The sequence below is a fragment of the Petaurus breviceps genome, unplaced genomic scaffold, assembly GCF_028583685.1.
Source record: "Petaurus breviceps papuanus isolate PSGF00001 unplaced genomic scaffold, PetGlider_PUasm1.0 90849, whole genome shotgun sequence".
In the NCBI taxonomy this organism is placed as follows: Eukaryota; Metazoa; Chordata; class Mammalia; order Diprotodontia; family Petauridae; genus Petaurus; species Petaurus breviceps.
In genome coordinates this window covers 12,278,200-12,292,165 of record NW_027187361.1, presented here as the reverse complement: position 1 = coordinate 12,292,165, position 13,966 = coordinate 12,278,200, and the positions used below count along the sequence as shown (strand labels likewise).

At 38.2% G+C, this 13,966-nt stretch overlaps 1 long non-coding RNA gene across 3 annotated transcripts in view; it reads right to left on the bottom strand.

Moving 5' to 3' along the window:
* Positions 1-346: 346 nt before the first annotated feature.
* The window catches only part of LOC138149684 (uncharacterized), a 20,584-nt gene continuing 6,964 nt past the window's right edge, over positions 347-13,966 (bottom strand). For all 3 annotated transcript variants that reach the window (XR_011165394.1, XR_011165392.1, XR_011165393.1), the window contains one exon: positions 347-1,612. This is a non-coding gene — a long non-coding RNA (uncharacterized lncRNA). The remainder of the gene's footprint in view (positions 1,613-13,966) is intronic.

Here is a 13,966-nt window from a genome sequence, read left to right as displayed (position 1 = left end):
TAGAATATCTTCAAAAAATCTCTGACTTTTAAATCATGATAGACATCTTGGTGGTACCTTTACCATTTTAACAAAAGATGTTTCCAATAATAAAAGGACCTTTCTTTGACATATACCCTAAGCATTAGAGAATCTGAGAGTGGGATCATTTTCTTACGACCTCAGAGGGTTAATCAGAAGTCTTCACCATTGGATAATAACACATTTTATCCTGTTAACACTTGCCCTTCAGTATGACCACAGTTTGCAGTGTTAATGTGCTGTCCCCAAATTGCTAATGCCATGTGTGGTTTCATGAGCTGTGGTTTTCTTTGCACATTATGAATCAAAGAGTTGTACTATGTCATACAGTTTCAAAAATATTTTTTTTTATTTTCTTGAATAGCCATATTGTCTGAGCATTGTCTTTATTGCCTCTTTTCATGTGGAGAGACAGAGATGTGACAAGACAACAGTAAGGTGCCACATCAAACCTGAAAGACAGAATTATTAGAGCATTTAGAAAAGCTTACAAAATAATCCATTATGACACATACGGATGCTATGGAGAGCTAACATTGCTGGGTCATGACTTCTCAAATACATTCATAGAGACAATACGAATGTCGCCTGGCAATTCTCATGCTCATGTCGTCTGTTTTCCCTGAAGTTTTGAACAAAAGTGCAAAACTGCACATCCTTTGTGCCCCTCGAACTATGCAGTGAAATTGCATCATGTCGTAAAAATGAGGTTGTTAACACTCCACTGAATGAAATGCTGGCATACTATATGCCTATTGGCTTTCTTCTTTCACATCGAAAGTTCACAGTCTTTAATTATTAGGCTATTTATTTTTGGGGGAGCAGCATGTTTTTTATTATGACCACTAAAACAAAATTATCTGGGGTAACTTTGAAAAAAATTTTTTAAAAAGAGGGCCATAATTGAATTACTTATGACTGTTCCCTTGAGCACATCCCTCATGCAGAAACAAGCTACAAGTTAGTTAACTTGTTTACAAACTTTACTGAGAAAATCCATTGGAAAATGAAGTAGGCGAGGCCCCAGATGTCACCTACCTTAATGATGTTACAATCTGATGCTGATTGTCCTCAGGACTTCTCTAGTCATGTATGTAAAAGTAAAAATCTCCACAAAGCTGCCTCACAGATATTTTAAACAGAGAGCCCTGCTGGTTCAGTACCGTGCACAAGCAAGGAGAAGGCTGATGAAGACTCCACAAGAGAGAGGGAGGAGAGACAGGCCAGGTGGGATGGCTCAGAATACCAGCAAAGAGAAATGATGGAGGTCTTGGCCCCAGCTGTTGAGAAGGACCATGAGTTCTCGTTGGACTATTTGGTGAGATGGGTGATGGCTGCTGATGGCCTCAATCCATATATTGTCTGCCCCACCCTCCATCCCCACAAAATTGCATCATTGGCACTCTTGTTGACATGACAGTCCCGGCAGCAAGTCCAAAGTCTCCCCCTTCCATCCCTCAAAGGCGTCCCTCCACATCAGAGTCATGGCACCTTGGTGGCACCATGTATGTCTGTCTGTGCTGTGCCTGTGGTGCAGAAGGGTAAGGGATGACTCCACAATGTCCAGAGCTTTCAAATCCCTCACTGGGCACTAAATGGAAGGAAAGAAGAGAAAAAAATACACAAGGGGAAAGGAACAAAATCAATGTTAACTCAATGAAAAAGCTAAATCATTCAGGACAGACAATTCACTTCTACGTTTCTAAGAAGCTATTCTATAATGACTTTTAAAGGTGTTTGGCAATGCCCTTTTATTACCAAATGCCTAGGTTCCCATTTTTCACATAGGCAAGTCAAAGAAAAATGAATTTTTCAATTATATCCAATTCTGCTTTGGTTGTGTGGAAATAGTAGCCAGCATTTATAGAGTGCTTTACAGGTTGGTAAAGTGCTCTATTAATATGATTTCATTTGATCCTCACAACAAGTCCTGTTTCATAGATGAGGAAACTGAGACAGAGAGAGTATCAAGTGATTTGTCTTGGATCACACAGCTAAAAATTGTCTGAGGTTAGATTTGAACTGGGTTCTTCCTCCCTCTAGTTCTAATACTCTATCTATCTCCTGTGCCACATAGTTAATCTAACTGTAACATGAGAATGTGATAGGGATTGGACCTCTGATTTTTTTTTAATGTGTAAGGAAATCCCTGTTGAGGAAACTGTCCCTACTAAGGCAGGTTGGCACCTTATCTGCAACTTAGAACATTAGAGTGTTGCTTATAGCACTAAGAGATTAGGATCACACAGCTAAAAGTCAGAGGCAGGACTAGAACCCAGGTGTTGGTGGTCTCAAGGCTACTCTCTAGCCACTACCTTATCCTGCCTCTCATAATGTAACAACAGCACACAATTTAAACTAATCTAGGCTACTATCCTCCAATTAGAAAAAACACACTACTCTGAAGCAACCATATTCTACATGATTTTGGCAAGGGAATCAAACAGTACAGAAATAACCCATTTAACTGAAACAAGAACATTTATAGGTTTCTTAATTGAAATTATTTTAGGAGGTTACTTTAGACCATAGATTCCTTGGTAATAAAACCCTGGTCTTCTGTCTTTATAGACAAAGTGCCAAAGTTAGGCATACAGTGGGTGCTCACTCTTTTTATTAAGTCAGATAAATGTGAAGTTGTGAAGCAGTAGAATTTGTTTCCAGCATCAACAACAGAATCTCGACTTCTTCAGTCTCCTTCATGTCACTCAGTGCCCTCTAAAGGCACAGTGTGCCAGTCACTCCCCTGACGTCCCCATTGTTTTCTCCTACCTGGACTTGTCCTCTTTTAAGTTTCTCTTGTTCTCTGATTCTGCCCCTTTACAGTAAGTCTGGCACAAGTCAAAATACACTGGACCAGGAAACCCGGGTTCAACTCTCAGATCTGCCAGCAAATAATGTCATGACTTTTGGCAAGTCTCTTCACATCTGTCGGCCTCAGTTTCCTCATGTGAAAAAATGAAAGGGCTGGACTACATGATCCCTAAATTGCCTCAAGTTTAGCACACTACCTCCTCCAGAGTTTAGTCTTGTTCCTGGCACACAGTAGGTATTTAAGACATTTTAATTGATTGACTGGCTTTCCAGCTGGAACAATCTATGTACAAGATCCATATCTGTCCTCTGGTCTCTGTCTCTTTGTTTCTGTCTCTGTCTGTCTCTGTCTCTCTCTGCCTGTGTCTGTCTGTCTGTCTCTCCTCTCTCTCTCTCCCCCTTAGCCTTTGTTTCCCTAGGGGACAATTGGTTATTTGATAAACTCTTCTAGACCAAGAAGTCAATGAGTGAAAATGGATGAATCCATTTACATCTTTTCAGGGATAATTGCACTTTGGTGCCTCTGGGAAAACACAATATTTGAATTCTGGAATCGGTTGCTAATGGTGGACATTTCAGACACTGTGACAAGCAAGTTAAGGAAATCTTTCAGAAGACAGATCTTTTGTTAGAAGTCCCTCAACTCTCACCAAGTAGGCAGATGCTCACCTTACTGACTTTGGCAATAAATGTTAGTCGATTGATCTCACCACAAGATAGGAGAGGAAAAACTAGCCGACAGTTTATTTGAAAAAGTTCTGGGAGTTCTAACAAGTTCAATATGGGTCAATAAGTGATATAAAGAGAGCCAAAAATGCTAATAAGGGCTCAGACCGCGTAGTGGCCTCAGTAATGGAGGTGATAACCCCGCTGGACAGGTAGTAGTATATTGGAAAGAGCACTGGCTTTGGAGACAGAGTTCAAATCCTGGCATAGTCATACAATCTTGGGCAAAATAAGAAAACTTCGGACTTCAGCTTCCTTATCTATAAAACAATTACTGATCTGTAAAATGATTTTAAAATTATTTCTGAGGTCACTCTCCTTCTTAATCTTCTATATGCCTATCATCAGACCACATTTGTAATATTGCATTCATTTATTGACAAACTGGAAGGGGGTGAACAGGAACGTGGATAGAGTGCAGAGAAGGCTAGAGACCATACCATGTACGGATTAGTTGAAGAACCTTGGGATATTTAACCTGAAGAAGAAAAGACTTGTAAAGGGTATAAATACTACTGCCTTTAAGGATTTCAAGGGCTATCAAGCAAAAGAGTTCAGTTTTCCCTGCTTTTCCCCAGAGAGCAAAGCTAGGAACAATGGGTGGAAAATTTAAGGCTGTCCCCAAATGGAGGAGGTCATCTTGGGAGGCAGTAGTTTTCTCTTCTTCAAACAGGGGCTGGATGACAATTTGTCAGGAATGTTGTAGGGGAGATCCCTGTTTGGTTGGGCTAGGTGCCCCCTGAGATCCCTCTGAGCATTCTGGAATTTCAAGCAGAAAAGAAGGCTTAACTGTTTATAAAATCAGGATTTGTTGCATTATAGTAGGCTAAGGAGATCAAGTATGTATTTCTACCCATTTTCTTGAGGAAAATGAAATAAATTGTATAAGTCTTACACTAGTTACATTCAATATGTCAGTTAAGCTCTGTGATTGCTCTAATTAACTGTCACAATTTGGAGGTCATGAAAGGAGTTTATGTGCCAGGCTGAAAATCTGAAAACTCAAGAAAGGAAAAGCATTCCTCATCATATAAGAACAATATTTCCAGGGCATCTTTAACCTCTACTTACTCCTCTGATCTAAAGCATTACTTGAAGCTAGTGTTTTTCAAATTTAAAAATATTTGTCTTTTCCCTCCTACTTTTAAGTAATTATCAGCTTTCTGGATTTTCTTGGTTCCCCTTTTGGATGTGTTTAACATAATATATAAGTATCTGGGCTCTGCCACCTTACCAAAAGCATCTTTGGTGTATATTTGTATTAGTATCATTTGTTCTATGACTATAGGTGAGTGCCATGCCCTTTTGTATCACTTTTGTCATTTTCTCCTTATTTGTCTGTGAACACTGTATCCCAGTGCTCTACAGGGGAATGTGAGCTCCCTGAGAGCAGAAATAGTTGTAAACCCAGCATCTATCAAAAAAGACTTGTCCATTCTGTGCTGGACCTGAGATCTCATTGGCATAGAGAACTGCCCAGGAGGAAGCTCCCTCTAATTGCTGATTTGGCAGCTGTCCTGAAATTAAAGATGGAGAGAGTTGCCTGCAGATTCTGAGTATTTCCTCAGGATCACACAGCCCATAGACGTCAAGGATAGGGCTTAAACCCACACGATCCTGACACTATTTTCCATCCACTATATCAGGCTTTCTCTTTGTTGGAGGGGTTTACATGCTTATAACTTCTCCCTTTTCTCAGAACTGAAGGAGCCAATTATTAAATTTTCAGCATGAACATTTACATTTCAGAAATTGGCAATGGGTTGATTTTCTTTTATTTTCTTCTTCTTTTTTTCTTTTTGGAGGGCAATTGGGGTTAAGTGACTTACCCAAAGTCACACGGCTAGTAAGTGTGTCAAGTGTCTGAGGCCACATTTGAACTCAGGTCCTCCTGACTCCAGGGCCCGTGCTCTATTCACTGTGCCACCTAGCTACCAACCTAGGGGTTGATTTTCTAGATTTTAAAAGTACTTAAAATGGAGACTAAAAATGTGTAAACATTCCTCTCTGCACCTTCCTCCTCACCCCCACCCCGGCCCCTGACCAGGTAGTTAAACATTTACTGGCATGCTACCTGATTGCTCTATAAACAGTGCTTGAGTTCAGAGGGAGCACAGTAGCAGGCCCAGGAATGAAGTCATCCCCAGAGAGGAGTTCTGATGACTACAGCACACCAGCAACAATAATAATAACAATAATATATGATATTTATGGAGCACTTTAAAGCTTGCAAAGCTTTACATTACCTCATTTGAACCTTAGCATCTCTGCCTACAAACAAGTTCTATCTTTTCTGCTCTATAGTTTTATTGCTTCAATTATTGCCTTTAATGGTTCCTTCTAAATGTGTTTCTTGCTGTAGACCTGCATTACCTATTACCTTCTAGATTCATCTTCCCTAAACTTGCTTTTTTCACTTCCTTATTTTTTGTTTATGACAGCACCATTTTTCCAGTCACCCAAGCTCAAAACTTTGCAATTCTCTCCCTGCGCCCTTAGTTAGTCAATCAAAATGATTCCTTCTACTACTAAAATGCTACTTGAATCTGTTCCCGACATGAGCTCTTGCCAGACTATTGTTCTCCCTGCCTCCAGTCTCTCAATCTGTTCTATTCACCAACGTAATATGAATCTTCCTAAAGTGCAGTCCTGATTCCACCGACCTCCCTCTTTACTTCAGTGGCTTTACGCCTTTGGCTGACATTCAAAGCCCTCTAGCATTTGACTCCAATCCACCTTTCCACCCTTATCTTCTACGACTTTGTTTTCCTTACAGTAATCCTTTGAAATAGGCATAGCTGGTATTATCCATATTTTACACATGATATTGTGAACTTGTCCATAGATTATACAACTAGGAAGTATCTGAGGTGGGACTTAGTCCAGACAGTCTTTCAGGTATATAATTGGCCAGTACATGACAGTAAAAACTCAAAAACATTGAATAGCGCTAAAGTGTATAAGTTTTTAAATGCTTGCCATGAATTGAAAGATTACTTTGATACAGTAGAAAGTACATTGGGTTTGGAGTCAGATCATCTGGGTGGCAATCCTGGTTCTGACATTACCACTTAATTTTTCTGGGCCTTAGTTTCCTCCTCTTTAAAATGAGGTTATTGGAATAGATGGAATTCAAGGTCCCTTTTAAAGTCTATGATCCTATAAATAAAATTAATCTATAGGGCCAGAGATAGACATTTCCTTTGTTGCCACAATCTCTTCTCTTTTGACTATAGTTTAGAAACACTATAGAAATTGCCATGAATTTTAACTGATAAGAGTACCTAGGCAAGGTGAGATCAGCACACAAATATACTTTCTGTGAGGGCTTCCTAAGTGCCTAGCTTGAGTTGGATAAGTATGGAAGAGGAATCTACATCATAGCAGTCTAGCCTCCCAAGGGGAAGGGGCCAGGAGAGGAATTGCAAATATTGAACGTGTGCTTAGAACATGTTTGGGTGAAGTGAGGTCTTTAAATTTTGGAACAGCTTTTAGACTTCTTTCTATACCTGCTTTCATGCAATGAAAAAGATGCTTATACTTTAAGTAAAATTAACCATTAAAAGTAGGGAGTTATTAAATGTAAAGAATTATGTAATGAAGGTCTAATGGTTGAATGAAGAAAGTGCTCTGCTGGGACTGAAGAGACCTAGGTTCAAAGTCCAGTTCTGACTTTTAATGATTGTGTGACTTTGGGCAAGTCACTTAACCTTTATGCATCTCAGGTAGCTCCGTAGGATTTATCTACAATGTCATTGTGATATACATTAAAACAGGGAGGTTACACACACAGCAAACTCCTCATGGTAAAGATATCATAGATCCATCCAATTTTCCTACAGAACAATTTAGCACATAATAAAGTAAGAATGCAATGAAATAGCCCACCCATGGCAAGCAGTAAAGGCAAAATTATGAGGCATATCGTGTCTTCAGCTCCCTTCACCCCCTTTTTCTGTGCTCTTATCTTTCTTTCCTTTTAATGTTACGTCAATGCTGTTCCATCCCCAATTGTTCAGGGGTCTCAAGTAGATCTAGTGTCTTCTTATCATCTATAGTTAAACTGTGATCTGAAAAACCATTTTCACCAAGTCCTAGGAAATACTGTGGCTGGGAAGGGCTTCTGAGGCTGTCTTGTGCAACGTCTTCATTTTTCAGTTGAGTGAACTGAGCCCTTGTCCAAGGTTTCCTTGGTAGTTAGTGGCAGAGATGGGATTAGATCCCAGGCCTTCTCATGCCCACTTGCTTTCCCACTGGGTCCTACTAACAATGTACTGTTTTGGATGGGGGAATCTATACTTTACAAGAGTATTACTGAATGGAGATTGAAATGAATCTCCAACAAGTGCCATCATGTAGATAGGGATTATATGTGTACCAGAATAAAACACTAGAAACAGTGAATGGAAGTTGGAAAGAGAAAAATGTATTGTTGATATATGATAGATGATATAATGAAAATCTTCCTAACAATTAGAACAAAAATGGGGTGGTCTGCCTCAGGAGGTAGTGGGCTCCATTTCAATGGAGGGCTTTAAACAAAACTTGAATGACCACTAATCAGTTATGTTGTAACAGTCATTCTTTTTTTTTTTGCCTTTTAGAGGGGGAAGGTAGGGAAATTGGGGTTAAGTGACTTGCCCAAGGTCACACAGCTATTTTTTTGTGCTGTGTCTGAAGCCGGATTTGAACTCAGGTCCTCCTGACTCCAGGGCTGGTGCTCTATTCACTGCACCACCTAGCTGCCTCAACAGTCATTCTTTTTTCAGGTATGAGTTGGACTAGATGTCCACTAAGATGCCTTTTAACTCGGATGTTCTATGATTCTATAATCATCAAATGTCAGCCATTCATATCACTGTGTTAAAGGAGATATTTTATGTGGAGAGGGCTTCCTTGCTATTCTTCTAATCATGTTATACTGGCAACCATCTACCCAACGCATGTGTAAGCCTTCCCTGTTCCTGTTACTATTAGGGTGCCATGCTAAATCCTGGAACGGGAAAACTGTGCCCTCAAGATCACATGTGACCTTCTAGGTCCTCAAGTGCACCCCTTTGAAGGGGTGAAGTTTGGATTTGGTTAAAGGGCTGCACTTGAGGGCCACATGTAGTCTTGAGGGCACAAGTTCCCTGATGGATTAATATACTGTCCTCTGGACTCCTGGACATGACTGAATGTATGGAGTGAAAATACTACCGTCTCCAAGTCAATAGGATAAAATTTGAGTTTAAAATATTCTAAGGACTTTATAACTGTAATCTAGCTTTCCAGGTTTATGTTATATCACTCTGTCACTCACTATATGTTGCAGTCAAATTGGCTTACCTGCTGTTTCTTTTTACAGGACATTACCTCTCTTGCCCCTTTGCCCTTGTGAAGGCCCCCCCCACCCCACCCCATGTCTTGAATGTCCTCTCATCTCACTTCCAAACACTGGTATCATTAATTTCCTTCAAGTGTCAACCATAGAACCTAAGACAGTACTAATTCTCTTACCTCCCTCATTTGCAATTACTCTCCCTCTATTTATATTTACGTATCTGTGTGCATGTTGTCCTCTGCCTGGACAGAATGCAAGCCTCTTGAGGACAGGGGCTTTGTTTTTATCTTTGTATGCCCAGCATCTAACATAATGTCTAGTATATAATAGACATTAATAAATACTTATTCAGTTGAATGGAATTGAATGAGCATAGATGCCATAATTATTGTCAGTTCTGTTATTTTAAAATAAAGCCAAATTATTTTTAAAAGTTAAGGTTTTTATTTTTAGAGATAGCAAGATCTGACTAAAATTTGTTCTCTTTTTGTAAAAGATTTTGAAGTTTATGAGAATTATGATGACTAAACAATATGACAATAAAAGCTATCTACATTAAAATATTCTGTGCAACTTCCTTTCTAGGTTTACATCATATTTCTTGTCCTTGACTCAACATAATGGCCAGTTATAAAATAAAGCATAACCAAGTTATAAAGTAGATTAATGTATATTAGTGTCTTTTGGACTTGGCTTTCTTGAGCTCAGAGAATGATTAAAGACTCTATTGTTAAATGTTCAAGAAAGAATCATAGACAAAAATTTGAAGCTCCAGCTTATCATTTTGTCATTGTTGTTTAAAAAAGAAACACAATAAAGATCCTCCAAACTGTCCAGAAAATTGCTTTGCCAAGATTTATTTCAGTTGGGGGGCAGTACTGTATGTGTGGGTTCTGGGTTCCCTGAAACATCCTGTTCTGGTCTGATTGGACTGCTGACTTTTTTGGCCAGAGTCCCCAAATTCCATTAATAGCACATGGTACTATATAAAACTCTGACCTCCAAAGGATTGACTTATATCCCCTCCCACCCCTCCTTGAGAAGAGTAATTATTTATTCCATATAATGGTTTGGGGGCAAAAATTTAGCATCCTGCTGAGCCATAAATAGAAATTCTGGGGCCCAGGAAAAGTGGCAGGAAATATACCACAAATTCAGTTGGTGGATGGGGAAATTGAGAACCCCCTCCTGATATTTTAAAGCATTTATTAAGCACTTTCTACGTACCAGGATCTGTGACAGGCACTGAGAATGTCAATTCAAAAAGTTAGAACAAAAGTAGACTCCCTGTCTTTAAAGATCTTATGTTTTTTTGTACTACTCTGACCTAAGACACTAAAAGGTCACTGCTAGGGAAGCCACCTGGGGAAGGGAAGTCAGGTAAAGCTGAGAAATTCATCTGAAATTTATTAATCATCACCACCACAATAACTAACACCTATATAATGCTTTAAAGTTTACAAAGTTATTTCTGTATGTATGCATGTATATATATGTACGTGTGTATATGTATGTATGTGTGTGAAATCTCATTTTGGCCCTACAACAACCCTGGAAGAAAATGTTATTATTATCTCCTTTTTGAAGATGAGGAAACTGAAGCATACAGAGGTTAAGTTGCTTGCCTGGGGTCATATACCTAGGAAGTGTCTGAAATAGAATTTGAACTTAAGTTTTTCCTCACTTGAAGTTCAAAACACTATCTACAATGTCACCCAATTGATTTAATTTAAACACTAGGAAGATGATGCTGCCACCTTGGAGCTTCCCATTTTAATTAATTATTTTTGTAATTAGGTACCAAGCTCAATGGTTTCTGTGCTGCAGAAGGATTGAAATTGCTATTGCACCCTCTTGAAATTTCATCATCTTAGGTTGAAACTCTAATTGCACCATCCTAGTGACAGCATAGAAACACTAAATTGGGATTAGTAATAACAATAATATTAATGATATATTGCACTTAGCTTTAAGGACTGCAAATAGCTATTCATACATTTTATCTCATATGATCCTTACAACAACCCTGTGAGATAAGTACTATTATTATTCAGATTTTATAGATAAGGAAACTGAGGCTGAGAAAAGATAAGTGATTTTCCCAGGGTCATACAACTAGTAAGCATTTGAGGAGGTATTTGAACTGACTCCAAGTCCAGGGCTCTTACTTAATCTATCACTTATCTGCCACTTTGAATATATAAACTATCAATAAATTTTCTTGTCTGTGCTTAGAACATAGGTGCTTAAGAAAATGCTTGTTAATTGGTTGATTGACTGGTTGCTTGAAATTGGAAAATGAAGAATTCATTTACCAGGTGTAGCCATTAACATTTTCATATCACAAGACCTCCATCCAGAACTTAAAAAAATGCCCCTGCCCCTAGTTCTACCAACCTACAAAAACAAAACAAAGGAAAAACTTCAACACCAGGGCACTAGAATGTAGTTTACAGAGTGCTTCAAATTTGATAATTGAAAGGTCTGGGATTTCATTCATTCGGACATACAAATCACAGCTACTTTAAGTTTTAGGAAATATTTTTATGAAATCCTATTACTGAAAAAAGTTTGTTTCCTGGTGGTCAATAGTTGGGAATGGTCCTCGTGGCAGTGAATGAAAGATAGTGTCAGAATCCATCGTAGCTCCACACTTTCCAGCTTGATAGAAATTGCCAGAGAGTTGGTACTCAGCCTGTTTAGATCCAGGAAGTCAGGGTCACTTCCCTTCTACAATGAGCCTTAGGAGGAGGACTTTTGTGGATGAATTTACAGCACATTTAACTTAATTTCATACATTGTGAAAATGAAACTTCTATTTTTATAACTTTAAGAAGAAAAGTCTGTGTGATGCACACCGCTCCCTAATTTTTAGGCATCACCATTTTCTTTTTATAGAATGGTCATTCTCTTAATTCTTTTCTAGTCAGCCTATTTATTTCTACTATTCATTCACTTCTTATGCTGCTGTTGCTTGTCTTTTTGAATGTTTCAAATGACTTCATTTTATCTTCACTGAAACAAGATTGAATTTAACTTCCATGTTCTTCTAATCCCCATTAGGCTAGGTAGATGGGTATAAAAACAATAAGGAGAAGCCATTAGGAAACCCTTTGACAATTCCTAAAGTTTTAATCCCAGTTAAACTATGCATATCTCACAAAGATAGCAATAAGTAATAATACACTATCTCTGGGAGCTTATTAATTGATAGAGGTTGGAAGGGAGATAGTTTTTTTCCCACTTGTACTGAATAAGAATATTTTCTCTAAAGACTTTATTATAATTGTCATGTTTAGCAAATCTATTACTTTAATACCTTATCAAGTTAAATAGTCACCACTGGGCATATGTGTTCATCATTTAGTAGAAATATCTAAGTGTGAAAGCACAAATCATCTTGTCACAGTGGAGAAACAGAAGGTATTTATTTGATAGTGAAGGGGAGCTGATAGCCATCATTGTTGAGTCATGATTCAGCATATAAGGGGTGTCAGTAAAATAATAAGGCTTTTCATCTTAAGCTTATATGACAGAACTGCACCCAAATGTCTGTTGTCCCTCAAAGCCATGGTCCTGACAGGCTATTCATTTTTTTTTCCATTGCAATGATGTTGACATTGCTGACACCATTTTTTTTTTCTGGAACTCCTTGTGAACTGTGTTGGCAATTTACAAGCCACACACACAAAAATCACTCTCATTACTTCATAATTACATCTCATCTTTTACCTCAAATGGCTTTATCCAGTGACTCTGGATGACTTTTGGCTGCTTCAAAAAAAAATGAAGTGCACCTTCCAAGGATGCAGATTTTGTGCCATTGAAGAAATTCAAAAGCATTCAACTCAGTGAAATCCAGTGAGCATTTAGTAAGCACCTAATATGCACTAGTCACAGACAAAAAATGAATATAATGCCAGGCCTCAAAAAGCTTGCATTCTGCTGGATGACCATAAGCTCCAACAGCGATTGAGAAAATAAGTTCTAAAAGTTTTTTTTAAAATAATGTATGATGGAAATGGATGTGAGTCCTGCCACAGTGAGCACCTTGAAAAGAACAAAGCTCATTTAGATGCATCAGCATAGGAATGTTTGTTAATGTCTAATTGTCTTTTGATCACACTCCACACATATTTCATTTTTTACAATAAAAAAGATTTAGAGATCAAATCTATAAAATTAGTATGTGAAAGCTTTTTATCTTTAAAAATATGGTTATATCTGTTGCACAAATTTTATCTATCTAGGCTCATTGCATGCTGGATTTTACTTTTTGCCACTTCTAAGCCTAGGTTTGATCCCTTTGCTTTACTGTTCCTACCAAACCCAGCATTTCCATTGGTTGTTCTCTGTAAACTCCTTAGGTTCTATTACCGGCTCCTCAAGGACAGGGAGCATCTTTTGCCTCCTTTTGTATCCCCAGAGCTTCGCACAGCTGGCTGGAACACGCTTAGTAAAGGCTCATTGATTGGTTAATGTCTAGTTTAAGCCTTTCCTTCATCTTTTTTTACTAAATATATTTTTATACAAACTTTGCATTGACTATTCTATACATTTGCATCACTTTTACACTTTAAAAGTAATACATATGTGTATGTATCATATAATATATATACATATATATATATATATATATATAATTTTTACAATGAACAGTGTATCCAAAATCTAAGGTTCAAAATCTACACATTTTATCCTGTGTCAACAAGATACAATTTGGCATTATCTTTCAAGATGGCAAAATTCCTTAGTGGGACCTGTAGTTGAGGTTAGTTTAAATATGAACACCATACGATCTGGGCAGAAAGGGTTAAAAAATAGAGAGCAACTGACATCATAACTCATTTTATACTTATAAAGCATTCTACGTGCATTATCTAGTTTGAGCCTCCAGATGATCCTCTGGGCCAAGGACCACAGTTATTATTTTATTCCCATTTTAGCACAGTTATTACTTTAATTCACTTGCCAAAGGTCATAGTTTCCTAATGGCAGAGATGAACTAGTCTTCCAACTCTAAGTTCTATGTTTTCTTTCTTCCTTTTCTTCCTTCCTTCCTTCCTCCCTCCCTCCCTCCCT